Raw genomic sequence first — 19,392 nt, forward strand, 5'->3', positions numbered from 1 at the left:
AGTTATCAGGAATTTAAATCAATCAAGGCATAAATTGGACCAAACATTATTACCACTGTTCATTGATATCCTTAACTAAGAATGTTATTGAAACTTTCCCTTAATACTTATTATATATCTTCCAAGTCAATCCTGAGAAAATCCATAAAGCTCATCTCAGGGCGAAAGCTTGTACATTTAAGTAACAGGATTCCAAATAAACAATATTGCTGAGTTAACTAAAAATACATTAACTAAAAATAAATCTCATCTAAAATATTAAAAATGGATATTTTTAAAATGCTTTTTATTTTTTAAGTGTTCCTGGTTAAATGTGGCATCTAAGAATGGTTTTTGCAACTTATAAAAAGCTGCTGCCTATCTTTTTAAAAATCCCTGCCAAAAAAATCACATAAATGGTGAATTTATAAAATGTCATAAAATTGAATTCATATAATGGCAATGAGAATAAGTAAAAGGAAAAAATTATAAAGCATTTACTCACAATAGTATACATTCCATTCAACTATGCTGGGAATTCCATTTATATATTCAAAGTTTCTATTAACTTCTTTGGAATCCAGCATAAACCTTTGATAGTATTTATAAAAAATTTTAAAATGTGAAATGGCAAAATGGAAAGAGAGCATTCAAAGAGAAAGGAAATTCTTGGTCAGTTAAAACATTTCACACCTCCCTAACTGCCTTTCTCTGCTTCTTGATTCAAAGTTCTAAGGCAAATAAACACTAGAAATTAGTGTTTCCTTTAAAAAGCCTTCTTGGGTTATGCCAAATCAAAAAAAAAAAAGACATCTTAATTCACACTGTTGAAAAAACAGAGCATCTCCAAAGTTACCAGCTGTACATTTTACTGCTTTGAACGCACCCAGAACACATTGCAAAGATATTCAGCAAATGCCTACTGAATTGAATCTTGATGAGAAACAGATAATTCTGTTCTTCTATTAGTTTTATTTTATGGGGGTAGCTTAAAAATTAATCAATTTAGATGATGATATTCAAGGTCAGGAATGTTATTCCTTCTTCCTCACTCTATATTCCTGGAAGCCTTTTACAGCTTATTGTATTCAGTATTCCTCCTTGCATAAAATACAGACTAGTCACCAGAATTCCTATAAAAATGAAAAACAAAAACAAGTGCTCCTATTAAAAGTTTTAAGAAGTCATTTTGTCAAGAGAAAAGCCTTCTTTAATGTTCTCTTCAAGTCTAATCAAGGGCTTTGAGAAAAATGCTGAGCAGTTTCCTTTTTTCTAAAGTTCAAGGAAGACAAAAGAGACAAATTTACATTTTGATTGAACGTTTTATTTATTCAGCCTTCACTCAGCAAATATTTATTAGTGTCCACTGCATACCAGGCACTGTGATAACTACTTGTTAATGCTGGGTGAGCTGCTAGAGTGAGCTACTAAAGAAGTGTATAATATGAACCACTACAGATTGTCGATGAGATGTGTGAGCACTCTGTCTCTTGGAGGGGCAGTGGGAAAATAGGAGATGGAACTAGGTAAAACTCAAAGTGGCCCTTACCTCTCTCACTCTAACTCCATGCTCATCACAAATTTCAAGATCAAAAACTTTGGGAGGCCGAGGTGGGTGGATCATTTAAGATCAGGAGTTAGAGACCAGCCTGGTCAACATGGTGAAACCCCAACCTAAGCCCCATCAGGTGAACACCTAACATTAACCACCGCATTGGTTCCAAGAGTGAGGATGGGGGAGGGGTGTTGAGAGTTTAAGGAAGGGGAGTGAGAGTCATCTAGGAGAGTAGAAGAGAGAACAGACTGGGGAAATGGCCTGGCAACACTCAAGTATAACTTGGTTAATCATCTTGTACTTAAAGTAATAGTTACAAGCTTTTCTTGGGCTATGTACAACTGCATGGTGAAGGCAGAGAGTTGGATTTAACCAAGACTGTGACTTTGGTGACGATGTATGACCAAAAGAGATTGCTTGTATGGATGAAGCATGGAATAACCGTGGCAAGGAGAGAAATAAGGAGATGAGGGGTGAGGGACAGTGAGGTGGAGGATGGATCAATGTGTTGTGGGTCCTGCAGTGGTAGAAAGACCATCAAGGTGCTTGAGGGAGTGAGGAGGAAAATAGGAAATAGTGGCTGGAGAGTGGTTACTTGAAACTGAGTTTATGGCAAGGATGCAGAGGTGTATGTGTGTGTGTGTGTGTGTGTGTGTGTTCCGTAATGGGAATGTCTAAGGTATAATCATGGAAGTCAAGCTTTTTGGAGGTGGGGAGAGAACTGAGGGGGCCAGGACACTGGATGGATCACCAGATGCTGAAATCACTAAGTCGTGTTGGAGTGACAACGAACTAGAAGTGCCACGCAGTGACTAGGGTCAGTCAAGGATAGCAACCACAAGAGCAAGTGGGTGGTACGACCTGCTGGCATGGGACACAGAGCCAGGAGGGCCTTGGGAGTGGGGAAGAAGAGGAAAACAGGCACCACTGGAGAGAACTGCGGGGGGCAGGAGTGCCCCAGGTCAGAGCCAGGTTTCAGCAAGACCAGGCAGGTGATGGGGATGTTCAGGAAAAAGTGGAGGATGTGAGGGATTCTACCGAGGACTGACTGTGTCTTCCAGACCAGAGTGTCTCAAACTTTAATGTGCAGCCATGTCGCCTGGGGAGTCCTGTTAAAATGCAGATTCTGATTCCGCAGGTCTTGGGTGGAGCCCAGGTCTCTGCATTTCTTTTTTTTAATTATTACCATTTTACTTTAAGTTCTGAGATACAGTGTCTCTGCATTTCTAACAAGGTCCCAGGTGATGCTGCTGCTGGTCTTTGGACTACACACAGAGCACCGAGGTCCCATGTGGGAACTACCAGCACATACAGCTACTGAGCACTGAAAATGTGGCTCATTTGAATTGGGATGTGCCAGAAGTATAAAATGCACACTGCATTTTCAGGCCAATAAAAGAATATAAAATGTCTTATTAATAATTTCTTGGGTGAGTGCAGTGTCTCAGGCCTGTAATCCCAGCACTTTGGGAGGCCAAGGTGGGAGGATCACTTGAGCTCTGGAGTTTGAGACCAACCTGAGCAACACAGCAATACCCCATCTCTACTAAAAATGAAAAAAACTAGCTGGCCATGGTGATGCATACCTGTGGCCCCACTACTCAGGAGGCTGAGGCAGGAGGATCACTTGAACTCAGGAAAGTGAGACTGCAGTGAGGTATGATCGTGCCACTGCACTGAGCCACTGCACTCAACTTAGTTTAGGCTGCTATAACAAACTGCCGTAGACTGGGTGGCTTAAACAACACATGTTTTTTCTCACAGCTTTGGAGGCTGGAAGTCCAGTTTCAAGGAGTCAGCATCATGGGATCTGATAAGAAGCCTCTTCCAAGCTGTAGACTGCTGATTTCCAGTTGTATCCTCACATGGTGGAATGACAGCCAGATAATTCTCTAGGGTCCCTTTCACAAAGGCATTAATCCCATTCATGAGGCTTCTACTCTCATGACCTAATCTCCCAAAGGCCCCACCTCCATGGACCAGCACATTGGGGGTTAGGATTTGATCTTATGAATTTGGGGGTGATATAAACATTCAGTCCGCCCATAGAAATTATTGTTATTGAGACAGCGTCTCACTCTGTTGCACAGGCTGGCTGGAGTGCAGTGGTGCAATCATGGCTCACTGCAACCTCAAATTCCTGGGCTCAAGGGATCCTCCTGCCTCAGCCTCCCAAGTAGCTAGGACCACAGGTATGTGCCACCACTCCCAACTAATTTTTTTATTTTTTGTAGAGACGAGATCTAACTTTGTTGCCCAGGCTGGTATTGAACTCTTGGGTTCAAGTAATCCTCCTGCCTCAGTCTCCTAAAGTGCTAGGGTTATAGATGTGAGCCACTGTACCCAGCCAGGTTGTATATTGAAATAATAATTTCTTAATATATTGAATTAAAATATATTTAAGGCAATTTTATCTGTTTCTTTTTACTTTTTAAATGTGGTTACTGGATAATTTGAAATTATATATATGACTGTCATATATAAGACAAAGGAAATGTAAGAGATTTCCTTTGGACAACACTATTCTCAAGGGTACTTGGGAAAGGTTTCCAGAGCTTAAAAGACGGAGAAATAAAGTCAGATAGAAGGATGTGTGGGGAAGCATGCAGGTCAGAGTCCAGGAGAGGCCTGGGCCCTGGGCCATGTCACAGTGACATGCGAAGGGCATGGTGAGATCAGTCCACCTGCTCTGAAGCTTATAGCAAGGACAAGCCTGAGAGATGAGGGGCAGGGGCAAAAGGCAGTAACTGCGAATATATTGGGACTGAAATATTTACACATTTAATACCAAAGAAAGTAGAATGGAAAACACCCACCATTTATAGAATTTGCTTGGTGCTGTCCAGGTACCTTAGGACCCATGAAGGGAGAACTTTCTCAATTTGAAATAACATGATCTACAGAGAAGGTCAATTAAAGGAGTCAAAAAGCTCTCAAAGGTAGTAACCACAAAATGCCACTTTGAATAATATTGCTGGCAATTTTGTGAAAGAAAATTAATGATAATGATACCTGTAAACCAAAAAGTATGAGACAGGTCTAAACTGATTTAGAGGTTTATTTTGCCAAAGTTGAGGGGGCCAGTTACACAGCCTCAGGAGGTCCTGAGAACATGTGCCCAAGGTGACTGGGTTATAGCTTGATTTTATACATTTTAGGGAGACAGTAGTGACAGGCAGTGACATAGATCAATACATTTAAGATATACGTTGATTCAGCCAAAAAAGGCAAGACATCTTGAAGCAGGTGGGAAGGGGCGTCCAGGTCACAGGTGTATTCAAAGCTTTCCTGGTTAGCAGTTGATTGAAAGAGTTAAGCTATACCTGAAGAGTTGACATCAGCTTGAATTAAGGTAAGTGTTGGGGTGGCAGTGGGGGTGGAGGAGTTGTGGAAGTTAAGGTTCAGGTAGAAGGCTTCAGAGAGAACAGATGGCAAATGTCTCTTAACATACCTTAAAACGTGTCAGACTCAGTCACATTGCTCCTGGCTCAGGAAAAGACCTGGAAAGAAAGGGGGATTCTCTACAGAATGTAAATTTCCCCTACAAGAGACAGCTTTTCAAGGCCATTTCAGAATATGTCAAAGAAACATATTCTGGGCGTAAATTAGTTTGATTTCCTTTAGGGCCTGTTATGTGTCATGTGATACTGTAGCTGAGTCAGGTTGACATTGGTGTCTGATTGCTACAAAGAGTCTGTTCAGTGAGTCTTAGGATCTCTGTTTTAATGTGAATGCTGGTCAGTTGTGTCTAAACTGCAAAAGGGAGTGGGTATAATGAGGCATGTCTGACCCCACTTCTCACCATGGCAGGAACTGGTTTTTCAGGTTTCTTTGATATCCTCTTGGCTGGGGGGGTCCATTCAGTCAGTTGGGGGGCTTAGAATTTTCATCTTGGTTTACTCACCAAATAAAAAGTCTTTAGAGAAATGCCATTGACCAGTATTAGACACAGGTACAACTAAGAAACCCATCAAAATATGTGAAAATGTACCAAGGTTAATTTCCTTATAATATTTTTCATGTCCAGATAATTAGCACAAATAAAAACTTTCAAAAATTGCCAACAAGCAGACAAACAACTCTTATTATTTGTTTGTTTGTTTTTAAATAAATTTTAAGCTCTTGGTTGCAAGTCCTCTGCTTTATGCTGACTTCAGCACCTTCCTGTGGTAACAACCCCTAATAACTGGATGTTTTGGATCTCATAGTTCCTGCTGGAATCTTGCTGTTGCCCATTCAAGTCTGGTGGTTCCTGTGTGTTGGGGTGGCCTTGCTTCTCCTGCTCTTAGCTCTGGGGGAGCCCTCGGCTGGTGCTGCAGTGAATCTGTCAGAGTCGTCCTAACCAGAGTGCCCCCATCCTGAATAGAGGCTGGATAAAGCCAAACCTGCTGGGTTATAGTCCCAGGGGATTGGGCAGTCCTGGTCACAAGATATTTAAGGTTGAGGGAATAAGTTAATGATGCTAAATAAATAAAGACCCTGAATTCTTTCCCGTGAGAGATCCAAGAACTCACTCTTGGCATCTGGGATAAGACCCTTTTTCCGGTAACAAACCCCTGCCCTGGCCCTTTCTTCCTTCTGGAAAAAAAAAAAATATATACGCCTCAAAAAGACTGCATTAATCTGAGAAGAAACCGCTGAATATGGCTACTAAGAGAAGCTGGGATTTTCTGATTTTTAATGTCGGTTTCAAAGAGAGCAGGTATACTTTGCAGGAGGGAACCACACTAGCTGCAGAATCATGGACGAGCTGGACCACAAGTTTTTACACAGTGTGCATGCTTTTGTTCTCCTGTCAACTTCTGTTGTTTTCCTGTCAACTTCTGTTGTTTTCATCAAAAGCCATCAACCCGCCTCAGCCAGGGCATCATAATGTACATGCAACAGAGTGTTCCAAGAAACTTTCAGCTGAGACCCTAAGACCCTGGACACGCAATGCCAGAGTGAAGTGTGAGGACCACAGCTGTGCAGGACATGCAGAAAGGAGGGGCAGAGAGCCGATGAGATGATGTCCCACGACTCACCTGTGTCAGTGGAGACCGAAGGAGACTTGGAGGGTGCTTTTGGAGAGAACTGCTGATGTTTTGTGAGCCTCACTCTCTCTGTGTGTGGAAATGCTGGAGGATGAAACTGTCTAAACTCTCCTGAAGTCCCGGGAATGGAGTTTTAATGGTAATGTGTGATGGGATGTGTGTTCTCTTATGGTATGGGAGACACAGAGGACTCACAGAGGAGTGGCCTCTGCCTCTTGACCAGGGATCGGGAGAGATGGGAACTGAGCTGGTCAGCTGCTCTTCAGAGCTGGTCGAGGAGAGATTTCTGCTGTGCTGGGAGGGCCTAAAAACATGCATGGATGGAGCCCAAGGACCAGGTGCAGATCTTATGCAAGAATGAACCAGGGGGTGACTTAGGTCCACCAAAAGACTGCCCAGAGGGACAAAAGGCTATCAGTGAAAAGAATCCACAGATGAACTGCCAGTTCCTCAGGGGCTGAGGCAAGATCTTAATTTTGAGCAGGAGCAGAGTGTATTACCTACAACAAGGATACCACAGATGAGAAAACCCTAGTTTTAAACCTGCTACATCCAAAGAGAGCAATGCAACTCTGGCAGTAGCAAAAATGTTGTGCCTCTCCTTTCCTCACTCCTAATTTCCCATCCCAGAGAAGGGTCAGAAACCATCTTCTGCAAGATGGGAGGAAGGGTAGCAGCCAGACTGCAAAAAGGGAGAAGAAACCAGCTACCTCTTGCTGTTCTCCGTGGCAGACTCCCCACCTGCAACAGGTCAGGTCTGTTACTGGAGAGAAAAGACAGGTAAGCAACACATGACAACTGAAAAAGATGTTTATAGTGGTAACTTTTACTTGGGACAGGAAAATTATAAGAGCTGTGTGAAAATATGTTATTGTGTACTGACAAAATTTAAGGAAGCACAGCAAAACTTCAACCTGGGAAAATGGGGCACAACAAAGTTCACTGGAGACACTTACTGGGGTTATGATTTGAATCTTTGAACGGAATTCAAAACAATGAAGTTACAAGTATAATGGTGATATGCTTGAGGAAAAAATTATTATTTCTGAATACTTGATGTAAAAAAGTTCAGTTTTAGCCAGGTGCAGTGATTCACACCTGTAGTCCCAGCTACTCAGGAAGCTGAGGCTGGAGGATTGCTTGAGCCTAGGAGTTCAAGGCTGTAGTATGTTATGATCATGCCTGTGAATAGCCACTGCACTCCAGCCTGGGCAACATAGCAGGATCCTGTCTCTAAAAACAAAAAGTTTAATTGAACTGGAAATCCATTTGCATTATGATTTAACATTTGCATTCCACAATAGGAATAGCTAGCTCTTAGACTTAAAGAAGTATAACTTAAAGGAAAAAATGATCTGAATTCCAGTTGAGGACAGGAAAGCGGTTTCCTTCAGTTGCAGAAAATGCATGCTGTTCATGAAAGCAGCCTGCGTGTGGGTAGGTGAACCATGTGTCTGCACTCCATGGAGCGCCATGCAGCAATGGGAAGCAGAGGATGAAAAATACACAGAACACTTTGGATTGTGCTGAAAACAAAGCAAAGGAATAAAATGAGGTATAGAACACAATGCTACCTACACAAATTAAAAGTACATCATACAAAGCAACAAAGCACATTTTATAAGAGCACAGACAAATAAAAAATACACACAAAACAGAATAGAGTGGTTGCCCTTTGGGAGGGGCAGGGCAGTGATAATGAGAGTGGGATAAGGGAACAATCAGCCCAGCAGGGACCAATGATACAACTGAAGGGTATAAAAACCCACTGGGGTTCAGAAGAAAAAGAATTATTCTAAAAAGAAGTTCATTTTCTCATTGAAATTTTGATCACATTTTATTTGGAAATTTTAAACAAACTCAGCATTTAATACTTTCCTGTATACTTAGCATTTTAGTTTTCTTTTAATCATATAATATAAAGAAATGATTTTTTTTTCACTAAGTTCAACACAGATGCCCTCACCATTGCCTTTAGTTTACCCAACATATGGAAAACTGTACTATTTTCCATTACTGCCCTGAAAAGGAAAGGCTGGGGAGCCCTGGCGTACTTTGGTTACACAGAAACTTGACTGACACATCTACTCATGTCTACCCTTCCATGCGACAGGCCCCGACTTTATGTTTGAAATACAAGTAGTATGTGGCTATCTTCAGCATCTGTGTTTTAAAAGGTTTGATGGTTATTTTTGCTGAGAACCTCCTCCCCCTACCCTCCTAGTCATTGCCCATGTGATTAAGAGGCATGATGGCCTCTCACTGGGACAGTCTGAAGCAACAGGATTCACATGAACCTTATGTGACTACCTTTCCTGCCTGGCAGCTGCTGACCTAGCCTTCCTGCAGCTAAGAGGAAGGGCCCCGCTCTCTGAGAACCTGTAGCTGCTGCAAAGACCCACACCTCTCCTCTGTGGTGCACACAGACACACATGCCGTACTCTGCCAGGAGTGGTACAAAACAAATTATCCTCTTTGACTAGGAATTTTCTCTTTCCTTTCACACTGGGTCTCTGAAGGGAGAGGAGGTGGCAGTAAATTTGCTTGTGTATTTATCACAGGCTGTGAGGCTGAGTCTGTGTGAGGAACCATTCATCTAGCAGTGGTGACTGCACATTAGAATCACCTTGGGAGCTTTCAAAACATAGCAGTGCCTGCACTGAACCCCAGACAAATGGAATCAAAATGGCTGGGGGTGGAGTGTGGGCACCAGTAAGTTTTAAAAGCTCCCCAGATGCTTCTAATATGCAGCCAAGGTTGAGATCCACTGCTCTAAGCTGTACACTTGAAACTGGAGAGTTAGTTAATTCAGCTTCTTATTGAATTAACAAGACAAGAACTAACTTTAAAAAATCGAAGTTTCAATCTTTTTGTAGCATAAGATCACACTGTAGAGTTCCAATCAGAAATTTTCAGTGGATTCCCCTTACATCCCCCTCTCTTTTTGATCCCTGAATCTTATACGGTTCCTTGAGGAATTGTTATACAGTGACCTCACCACATTCTTATGAGATAGAAACAGTAAATATAACCAATCCAAGTTAACGCCAGGGCAGTGTCAGGGAGTTAAAGACTCATTCATTTCCTTCTTAAAATGTAACCATTAGTTTATTCCATGCATATCTATTGGCTGCTAATTATGTGCAAGGAAGTGTCATCACATGCTGCAGCAGATAAAAAGATACTTAGGATACCACTTGAGTTTTCAAGATGCTTACAGTCCAGTTTTCTACAACTAACTAAACCCAAGGAAGTGTGTAATGCCTTGAAAGAAGGTCAAAGTTTTATACTTCAGGAGTGGTAGGGATGAAGCTAAAAACAGCCTGGGGCCAGCTTGGACTTTACAGGCAGTGGTAGCTTATGAAATGGTGCAGGGTGGAGTGGTGACATGACAAAGTGGTGCTTTAGGAGATTATTGTAGCATCTGGATGAAAGGTTAATTAAAGGTAAAGAGTGATTCTAGTTGAGGCAGGAAAACCAGTTTGAAGACTACCTCATAGTCTAGGTTGGTGTGAATTAATAAGGGCCTGACAAAACTCCTCTGTGTTGGAAAAAATTGGAACCGAAGTTGTTTTGGGGAGGAAAGGTGGCCATTGATGGGGAAAGCATGAGAAAACTTTTTGGGGTAATGGTAATATTCTATATCTTGTTAGGAATTTGGGTTCAAAGGGTATATTCATTTGTAAAATGAATCAGTATATGTACACATAAGATTTGTGCACTACATTATATGAAAGTTTTGTCACAGAAACAAAAACTGTAAACATGGAACTCTAGTTAATGATTGCACTTAGAGGGAGGTGCACTGATGTCTGTAATCTAAAGTGTATCAGAAACTAAGACGGATCAATGGATGAAGAGTTATGTGATAAAGCAAGTGTAGTTAACATGTTCATGGTAGAACCTAGGTGGTGAGTATATGCACATTCGCTGTACAATTCTTTCAACTTTGTTATATATTTAAAATTTTTTGTACTAAACTGTAGGAGAGAAAAGGATTTGAAGCAGAGAATGAATCCAGTGGTATTTTAAAATTTGAATTGATAAAGCTTGGCATAACTGAATGTAGGGAATGAGGACCCAGAGAAGTGGGAGTTACCATGAACTTCAGTGATTAGAATAACAGGAAAATAAAGGTATTATTCTTATTAATAAAAACCATTCACTGAGCCCCCAGTTATGTACCAGGTATTGTGGTAGGTGAATTACATAGTTTATTTTTCATCTTCACAACAATTCCATATGGAAAATAATATTATATCCATTTTACAGGTGAGAAACAAAAGCCCAGACTGGGACTGGAACAGACTTCACACTCTCCCCTAGGTGGTTCCGATTCCATTTGTCCGGGGTTCAGTGCAGGCATTGTTGTTGTTTTTTTTTTTTTTTGGCATTGGTATGTTTTGAAAGCTCCCCAGGTGATTCTAATGCATAGTCACCACTGCTAGATGAATGGTGCCTTACACAGACTCAGCCTCACAGCCTATAATAGCCAGGCTGGTTAAATAGTAAAAGAAATAGGGAAGTCAGAAAAGGTTTGAGGGGGAATTGATGTCTGATTTTGAGATGAAAGAAACATACTAAAATAATTTTAAAATCTCATATATTTCAGGTGTGAAACATGATATTTTGTTTTATTTATTTATTTATTTATTTATTTATTTATTTTTAGACAGAGTCTCGCACTGTTGCCCAGGCTGGAGTGCAGTGGTACGATCCTGGCTCATTGCCAGCTCTGCCTCCCAGGTTCAAGCCATTCTCCTGCCTCAGCCTCCCGAGTAGCTGAGACTACAGGCACCTGCCACCATGCCCAGCTAATTTTCTGTATTTTTAGTAGAGACGGGGTTTCAACGTGTTAGCCAGGATGGTCTCGATCTCCTGACCTCGTGATCTGCCCGCCTCGGCCTCCCAAAGTGCTGGGATTTTTTTTTTATTTTTTGAGACAGAGTCTTGTTCTGTTGGCCAGGCTAGAGTGTAGTGGTGCGTTCTCGGCTCATTGCAAGTTTCGCCTCCCGGTTCAAGCCATTCTCCTGCTTCAGCCTCCTGAGTAGCTGGTACTACAGGTGCCTGCCACCATGTCCGGCTAATTTTTGTATTTTTAGTAGAGATGGGGTTTCACCATGTTGGCCAGGCTGGTCTCGAACTCCTGACCTCAGGCAATCTGCTTGCCTCAGCCTCCCAAAGTGCTGGAATTACAGGCATAAGCCACCACGCCCGGCCTAACATGATATTTTGAAACAATATACATAGTGAAATGATTACTAAAGTCGTGCAAATTAATACATTCATCTCTTCACATAGTCACCCCATTTTTTTTGTTTTAGAGTGAGAGCACTTGAAGTCTCTCAGCAAATTTCCAGTATACAACACACTATTATTAACTATGGTTACCATGCTGTACGTTAGATCTCTAAACTCCTTCATCCTACAGAACTGCAACTTTTGTACCCTTTGACCAACGTCTTCCTGTTTCTCCAACTCTCTGCCCCTGGGAAGCACTGTTCTACTCTCTGTTTCTATGTATGACTTTTTTAGATTCCACATGTAAGTGGGATCATGAACTGGTTTTCTTTCAGCGCATGGCTTATTTCACTTAGCATAATGTCCACCAGCTTCATCCATGTTGTTGTAAATGACAGGATCTCCTTTTTCTTTTCTTTTTTTTTTTTTTTTTTTTTTGAGATGGTGTCTTGCTCTGTCACCCAGGCTGGAGTGCAGTGGCGCAATCTCGTCTCACTGCAAGCTCCGCCTCCCGGGTTCATGCCATTCTCCTGCCTCAGCCTCCCGAGTAGCTGGGACTACAGGCGCCTGCCACTGCACCTGGCTAATTTTTTGTATTTTTAGTAGAGACGGGGTTTCACTGTGTTAGCCAGTATGGTCTCGATTTCCTGACCTTGTGATCCGCCCGCCTCAGCCTCCCAAAGTGCTGGGATTACAGGCATGATCTCCTTCTTTTTTAAGGCTGCCTAATATTCCATTGGGTGTGTGTATATAAGTGTGTATATATACACATACATCACATTTTTTCTATCCATTCATCCATCAACAGATGCAGGTTGTTTCAATATCTTAGCTGTTATGAATTATGCTGCAGTGAACATGGGAGTTCAGATGATCTTTTCGAGGTACTGATTTCATTGTGTTTGGATATATACCCAGAAGTAGGAGAGCTAGATAATGTGGCAATTCTATTTTTAATTTTTTGAGGAACCTCTGTGCTGTTTTTTATAAATGGGGCGGTACCAATTTACATTCCCTCAAATAGTGTACATGCTTCCCTTTTCTCCATACCCTCACCAATACTCATCGCTTGTCTTTTTGATAATAGCCATCCTAACAGGTGTAAGGTGATATCTTGTAGTAGTTTTAATTTGTATTTCCTTGATGATTAGTGATGTTGAATACCTTTTCATATATCTGTTGGCCATTGGTATGTCTTCCTCAGAAAAATGTCTGTTGCAAGTCCTTTGCCCATTTTTAAATCGGGTTGTTTGTTTTTTTGTTATTGAGTTGTGTGAGTTTCTTCTATGTTGTGGATATTAACCCTTTACCAGATATATGGTTTGCAAATATTTTCTCCCAATTCATAGACTGCCTTTTCATTTTTTTGATTGCTCCCTTTGCTGTGCAGAAGCTTTTTAGTTTGATGTAGTCCCACTTGTTTATTTTTGCTTCTGTTGCCTGAATTTTTTATGTTATGTTAAGAAATAATTGCCAAAGCCAAGATCAAAAAGTTTTTCTCCTAACTTATTTCTAGAAGTTCTTTAGTTTCAGGTCACATTTAAACCTTTAATCCATTTTGAGCTGATTTTTGTATATGGTGTTAAAAAAAGGGGGGCCAATTTCATTCCTTTGTATGTGGATATCCAGTTTTCCCAGCACCATTTGTGGAATAGACTATCTTTTTCCTATTGTGTCTTACTGGTGTCCTTGTTGAAGGTCAGTTGATAAATGTGTGGGTTTATTTCTGGGCTCCCTATTCTGATCCATTGGTCTATGCATGTGGTTGTATACTAATATCATACTGTTAAGATACTATAACTTTGTAATATAATTTGAAATCAGGAAATGTAATTCCTCCAACTTTATTTTCCTTTCTCAAGACTGCTTTTGCTACTCATGGTCTTTTGTGGTTTCATACAAATTCTAGAATGAGTTTTTCTATTTTTGTGAAAAATGTCTGAAATTTTCGTAGAAATTGCATTCAATCTGTAGATTACTTTTTGTAGTATGGATATTTTAATAATATTAATGTTTTCCAATCCGTGAACATAGAGTATCTTTCCATTTATTTGTGTCTTCTTCAATTTTTTAAATCAATGTTTTGTAGTTTTCAGTTTTCAAATCTTTCACTTCTCTGGTTAAATTAATTCCTAAGTATTTTATTCTTTTTGATGCTATCATAAATAGGGTTATTTTCTTGATTTTCTTTCAGATGGTTTGTTATTGGTGTATATAAATGCAACTGATTTTTGTATCCTGATTTTGTATTCTACAACTTTAATGAATTTGTTTATTAGTCAAATCGTGTTTTTTTTTTTTCTGGAGCCTTTAGTATTTTCTACATATAGAATCATGCCATCTGTAAATAGGGATAATTTTACCTCTTCTTTCCAAGTGGACACTTTTTATTTCTTTTTCTTGTCTGATTGCTCTTGCCAGTACTTCTAGTACTAGATTGAATAGAAGTAGTGATGATGGGCATTCTTGCTTTGTACTGGATCTTAGAGGAAAAATTTTCAGTTTTTCTCCATGGATTATGATGTTAGCTGTAAGCTTTTCGTAAATGACCTGATATGTTGAGGGAATTTCTATCTATTCCTATTTTGTTGAGTGTTTATCATAAATGGATGTTGAACTTTGTCAAATGCTTTTCTGCATCTATTAAAATGATCACATGGTTTTTAACTTTCATTCTGTTTTGTAGCATATGACATTGATTGATTTGTATATGTTGAACTCATCTTGCATCTCAGGGACAAATCTCACTTGGTCATGGTGTATAATATTTTTGACGTGTTATTGAAGTCAGTTTGCTAGTATTTTACTGAGGAATTTTGTGAGATGGTAATGTTTAGTAGGAAATTTAAAATATGTGGGTCTTACTACACAGGATAAGGCTAGAGATCTATAGATTTGATGATTGCCTACACTCCAGAAGGCAGCAAAACAGAGACATCTGAAAAGATATAATGATTGAAATAAGGTAAGCAAAATGAGACTCTGAAGAGAAGCAATAGACGGAAGAGGGATAAAAATAGAGAATATGGGAGAATGGCCACAGCTGGAATGGGAAGAAAAAGAGAAGCTAGAAAAGTTTACATTGTGCCAAACTCTATTCCTATTCTGGAGTGGAAATAAACTGGGTAGGACTAGGAACTACAGTGGCAATTTCATGCTTAGCCACTGTGAGTTCAAGCAATTCTTTCTACTCCCTCCTGATTTACTCTTGATCCTTGTGACTAGTGTTCTACTCATATTAAAGAGCAGTATACCTTTTTAGCCAGTCATCTAGTGCAACTTTCCCTTATTCTTTTGCTTGTTTTCTTTTCTCTAAGCAGTTTGGGCTCTACCTGTTATCACTCTCAGCCAAATGGACAACATGGATCTTTACTCAGTATTTTGAGATACTCATATCCTCAGTCCCTATATCATGATTCTGAATACCAGGAAGGTTGAAACTGCCTGTGACCATCACAAATCTTTTTGATTATGATGAAATCCCTGATGCTATCTCATGGTCAAAATGATAGTGACATTTTTCATCATGCAGCTGGTCCTACCCTGATTACTACTTCCTCTTCTGGCTAAATCCAATCACATTTGTGCCATTTACCCTTTGCATTCTCTTTCATTCCCACATGATTTAACACATAGAAGTAGTAGAAGTAGTATAGAGCCAGATGGAGGTATTGTCTCTTCCCTGTGAGGAAAGAGATTTGAAGAAGATAGTAAGCAGTCTCAGCTGATACAAAGGAGACATAGAAGGATAGAACTGTAGTAAGATCTTTGAAGATGGCCTTCATTCTTTATCTGACTTACTAAGTTTAAGACTTTTTGTGGTATTAATACACACAAAAATTCTATCAATTTTTAATAGTCTGTCAGGTAAATAAATTATATACAAATGATTTTAAAACAAGATGTACATCAATTTTGAAGTTCACAGGATCAATTAATAAAAAACGAAGTATTAGTGAGAAGGAAATTTTGGGCAATTTCAAGAGTGTTGTTTCTGAAAAGTCATAGGGCAATTGCCAAATTTTAGTAAAAGAAATATTTGATATTGTGGAAATTGAGATAATTAAGGCAGAGTTTTAGACCATTTGTGGCAAAAGTTTGACTATGAAGGAAAAGAGGAAAAGTAGATTGATTGGGATGGCAGGTAGAAAAGAATTCCAAGGGCTTTTAGTGAGAACTATATACAATGAAGACTCCTAAACTTGAGCTTAATATATGCCAAGTACTATTCTGGACATTGAAGATACAAGTAATCATAATGTCATATTCTTACCTTCAAGTATCTCAGGGTCTACTGGAGAAGATAAACAGATTAACATACATTATAACAAAGAAAGTGTTAAAATAGTAGTATGAACATAGATATTTAAAAGAAGGAGTATCTAACTTTTTTCTTGGAGCACAGGCAAAGCTTCATAGAGGAAGTGGCATTTAAGATGAGCCTTACTGATCAGTAGTAGCTTGGGAAGAGAGAAAAGGGAAAGGGAATTTTTAGCAAGAGATATGGCTTGTGCAAAGGCTTAAAACGGTGGAAAAGCATGGTATATTTGAGGATTCATGAGCAGTTCAATTTGACTGAGTTAAAGGGTGAATGAAAGGGAGTAGCAGGAGATGAAGCTAGACAGATATGCTAACACTAGGTGGTAAAAGGAACTTCTCTAACCTGGTAAGAAGTTTGGATTTTATTCTGTAGGCAAAAAAATAACTCAAGCTGAGTAGAATATTATAAAATTTTTGTTTAAAAAAGAAAACTTGGCCAGGTGTGGTGGCTCACACCTGTAATCCCAGCACTTTGGGAGGCTGAGGCAGGTGGATCACCCAAGGTCAGGAGTTCAAAACAAGACTGGCTAACATGGTTAAATCCCCTCTCTACAAAAACATAAAAAAAAATTAGCCAGGCATGGCCGGGCGTGGTGGCTCATGCCTGTAAACCCAGCACTTTGGGAGGCCAAGGCAGGTGGATCACCTTAGGTCAGGAGTTCAAAACCAGCCTGACCAACATGAAGAAACCCCATCTCTACTAAAAATACAAAATCAGCTGGGCATGGTGGTACATGCCTGTAATCCCAGCTATTCGAGAGGCTGAAGCAGAAGAGTCACTTGAACCCGGGAGGCGGAGGTTGCCGTGAGCCAAGATCGTGCCATTGTACTCCAGCCTGGGTGACAAGAGCGAAACTCCGTCTCAAAAAAAAAAAAAAAAAAAAGCTGGGCATGACGGTGAGTGCCTGCAATCCCAGCTACTCGGGAGGCTGAGGTCAGAGAATCACTTGAACCCAGGTGGCAAAGGTTGCAGTGAACCAAGGTCATGCCATTACCGTCTATCTAGCCTGGGCAACAGAGTGAGACTCCATCTCAAAAACAAACAAACAAACAAAACCCACTAACTTTCAGGTATGATGGAATAGTTCAGACAGAATAACGCTTCTTCTAAGATCAGCTAGAGAAGTTAGATAAATATATATTTTAAATATATGTTTGAAGTAATCAAAGAGCTACAGAGGAAAATAGTAATTAACAGGACAAAACCTTGGAGAAGGGAGAACCATATAGAGAATTGAGCTGACATTATGCAGTCTCTTTTTTCCTCAGGACATTTTTAAATTCTAGGTATAGAGCAATAAAAGAAGAATTCAAGCAAAGGGATCAGGAAGAGGATTGCTACTAAGAGGCAGAGAAACCAATGAAGCCTTTTGCCATCTCACACTAGAAAGACAAAAAGTCATAGAGGCTTGATTTTTATAAGGAAAGAGAAGTGAGAAACTGACCTCGATACTTTGTTGGACTTGCCTGAAGACATTTGCTGAATTCTCAGGATGTGCTGGGATGGAGATTAGAGGCCAAATAAAAACCTCTGGTAAGTAGTGCACAGGTTTTGGTAATCACTTATTGCTGAAAAGGGAGGTATTAGATGTCAGGCCTCCATAAGTCCTCAGGTGAAACACCTAGATGCTATGACCGAAGAGTCAGGATTGATCTAGAAGTAAACTGAACCTATAGTCATCTCAGTCTCGAATGGGAACAAAGCATTAACCGCCTACTTGATCTGCCAGCAAAGGAAATAGTAATCACTGAAGGAAGATAAGATAAAATCATCCACAACCCCTAAACATTTTCATACACAATGTGCGACATTTAATAAAAAGTTGCTAGGCATGGCACACCTTATGACTGAAAAATAACAATAGAAAAAACACAATAAAAACAGTTTCAAGGAAAGCCAAATATTAGAATTATTAGAAAAATAATTTAAGATAGCTATGATTAATGTCAAGATAATAGAGAAAAATGGAGAATTTTACTAGAAAATTTGAATCCATAAAATAGAAATACTAGAACTGAAAATTCAAAAACTGAAATTAAGTACTCAATAAAAGAGTTTAACAGCACATTAGCCATACAAGACCAAAATAGTAGTGAACTAGAAGAAAAGTGAATAGAAAATATGCAAACTGAAGCATAATGTTTAAAAAGGGTGGGTAATATAGAAAAGAGAGTACTGTGTACTTTTGAAATTAAAGTCTCCAAAAGAGAAAAGTACAAGAATGGGTCATGTATCAGTTTGTTCTCATGCTGCTATAAAGAACTGCCTGAGACTGAGTAATTTATAAAGCAAAGAGGTTTAATTGACTCACAGTTCTGCATGGCTGGGGAAGCCTCAGGAAACTTACAATCATGGTGGAAGAGGATGGAAACATGTCCTTCTTCACATGGTGGCAGGAAGAAGAAGAATGAGAGAAGTGCAGAACAAAGGGGTGGGGGAAGCCCTTCACAAAACCATCAGATCTTGTGAGAACTCATTCACTATCACGAGAACAGCATGGGGGAACTGCCCCCGTAATTCATTCACCTCCCATGAGGTCCCTCTCTGAACATGTGGGGATTACAATTCAGATTAAAATTCAAGATGAGATCTCGGTGAGGACACAGAGCCAAACCATATCAGATAAGAAGCAATATTTTAATAAATAATGGCTGCAAAATTCTCTGAAATTAATGAAAGACAAGCCTCAGATTCAAGCCTACAAACCCAAAGTAAGATGAATTTTAAAAATACAACCTAAGCACATTATAGCCAAACTGTTAAAACCAAAGACAAGTGAAAATCTTTCAGGCAGTTAGATTTTAAAAAAAGCATAGTAGTTGTAAAAGCAACAAAAGACTTAAATTCACTCCTTAGCTGAGATGATGGAAGATGGAAGACAATGAAATAACATTTAAAAAGTGCTGAAAGAGTTGGATGTGGTAGCTCACACCTGTAATCTCAGCTACATGGAAGGATGAGGCAGGAGTATCACTTGAGCCCAGGAATTTGAGACCAGCCTGGGGAACTTAGACCGCATTTCTAAAAAAAAAGAAAAAGAAAAAATATGAAAAGCAAAAGGTGCTGAAAGAAAATAATTTCCCATCTAGAACTCTGTACCAAGCAAAAATACTATTCAAAAATGAAGGCAAATTGAAGACATTTCTAGATAAACAAGAGTGAAAATATTCATCATTAGCAGATGTGAACTAAAAGAAATACTAAAAGGAATTCCGCAGACAAAAGAAAAATGGTCCCACACAGAAGCATGGAAACATGAGAAA

General features: G+C 39.7%; 1 long non-coding RNA gene across 3 annotated transcripts in view; it reads left to right on the forward strand.

The window, feature by feature from the left end:
• LOC101148677 (uncharacterized) overlaps positions 1 to 19,392 on the forward strand; it is a 181,133-nt gene that overhangs the window by 20,252 nt on the left and 141,489 nt on the right. The window contains exons 4-5 of one of the 3 annotated variants that reach the window (XR_010134144.1): positions 3,299 to 3,527; positions 3,625 to 3,726. The exons of 1 other annotated variant lie outside the window; for it this stretch is intronic. This is a non-coding gene — a long non-coding RNA (uncharacterized lncRNA). Of the gene's footprint in view, positions 1 to 3,298; positions 12,196 to 19,392 lie in introns of those variants that run through there. One more of the 3 variants, XR_002006542.4, reaches the window with a different exon arrangement.

The sequence above is a fragment of the Gorilla gorilla genome, chromosome 5 (genome assembly GCF_029281585.2).
Source record: "Gorilla gorilla gorilla isolate KB3781 chromosome 5, NHGRI_mGorGor1-v2.1_pri, whole genome shotgun sequence".
Lineage (NCBI taxonomy): Eukaryota > Metazoa > Chordata > Mammalia > Primates > Hominidae > Gorilla > Gorilla gorilla.